This window comes from Apium graveolens, chromosome 2 (assembly GCF_009905375.1).
Source record: "Apium graveolens cultivar Ventura chromosome 2, ASM990537v1, whole genome shotgun sequence".
Lineage (NCBI taxonomy): Eukaryota > Viridiplantae > Streptophyta > Magnoliopsida > Apiales > Apiaceae > Apium > Apium graveolens.
Genome location: NC_133648.1, coordinates 166,186,611 through 166,188,138, shown reverse-complemented (window position 1 = coordinate 166,188,138; position 1,528 = coordinate 166,186,611). Strand labels below are relative to the sequence as shown.

Below are 1,528 nucleotides of genomic sequence, written 5' to 3'. Positions count from 1 at the left end.
CAGGTGGGTTAAACTGTTTACTTAGTCATTGCTGATATGTTGGCTGAATAGCATTCTGATTATTCCCCCAGCTGAAATTTGGATGATTTCTGTTATTAGGATGATAGGTCGCTGGCACAGGCTGCTGTTGTCGCTAATAATTATTCACATACTGAACAGATTCGTTGACAAGAGAACACTGATTCGTAGCATGAGAACCTGCACAAAGCTCACAAACCATAGCTATTTGATTAACTCCATACGTAGCCAGAGAATCAACCTTCATTGATAGCGCTTGGAGCTGGGCTGCAATAGCGGTGGCTGCATCAACTTCCAGAATACCTGCGACCTTGCCTGACGTCATTCTCTGAGTTGGGTTTTGATGCTCATTTGCAGCCATTGTCTCTATAAGATTATACGCCTCAGTATAGCTTTTAGCCCATAAGGCTCCTCCAGCTGCTGCATCGAGCATGAGCCGAGATTGGGCCCCCAAACCATTATAAAAACCAGTGATTACCATCCAATCCGGCATTCCATGATGTGGACATTTTCTCAACATTTCCTTGTAGCGTTCCCAAGCCTCGCACATAGATTCTGTAGGTTGCTGCGCAAACTGAGTAAGAGCACTCCTCATAGCAGCAGTCTTTGCCATTGGATAAAACTTCACCAGAAACTTTTGCGCAAGATCTTGCCACGTAGTGATGGACCCAGCTGGTTCAGAATGTAACCAGTCTTTAGCCTTGTAAGTCATATGTCATAGACCTATTTGTATATTCGAGGATTCAACTCAACTCAAATAAGAATGTAATAAGTAAATAGTGGATCGACCGTCAAAGAGATCTCGCAAAGTAATATCTGTCAAAGGATTCAGAGACAATGTTCATCTACAGACTTGAGGAGTTAATTCACTGGAAGAAGTTCAAGAAGTTGATCATGCCTCAGTGATATAAATCAAGATCGTGGATTTAATCAAGTGACAGAGATCTCGTCAGGGTATCAATTAATTACAAGGATTTAATCTGAAGAAAATCAAAGTGTCAGAGTCAAGACATGAAGAAATGTCACGGAAGTTAGTCACTCATGAACCAGACAGTACATCGAGTGTCAACGTTGAAGTGGTGGAATTGATTCATAATTTTCAGTGATTTTCAGAAGGTTTGCAGAAGAATGGTTGCTGCTCAAGACTAGAATTAATTCTCTATTAATTAATCAAGTCATCTAATTTAATTAAGAAAATAAATTATATCTGCGAAGAATAATTTATTTATTAATTGAATTAATTGATTAATTAATTCTGAATTAATTCTAGGAATTTTAGGAATTTTCAGAAGCTTAATTGGATTAAATTCAAGGCTTAAATCAGCAAAACAAATGGAAATGAACTAGCATGACAATCTGGATTGTCATACCGATTGTCATGCTAGGCCATTCTCCATTGTCATACCGAAAGTTACTCTAGGAGGGTAATTGTCTTGCTAGTTCATTCTGATTGTCTTGCTAGTTCATTCTGATTGTCTTGCTAGTTCATTCAGATTGTCTTGCTAGTTCA

The 1,528-nt window shown here is 38.7% G+C and overlaps 1 non-coding gene across 1 annotated transcript; it reads left to right on the top strand.

The window, feature by feature from the left end:
• The first annotated feature begins 509 nt into the window (after window positions 1-509).
• LOC141709534 (small nucleolar RNA R71) lies at window positions 510-616 on the top strand. The gene has a single exon (XR_012570104.1). It is a non-coding gene; the product is annotated as a small nucleolar RNA R71 (small nucleolar RNA).
• Window positions 617-1,528: the final 912 nt, after the last annotated feature.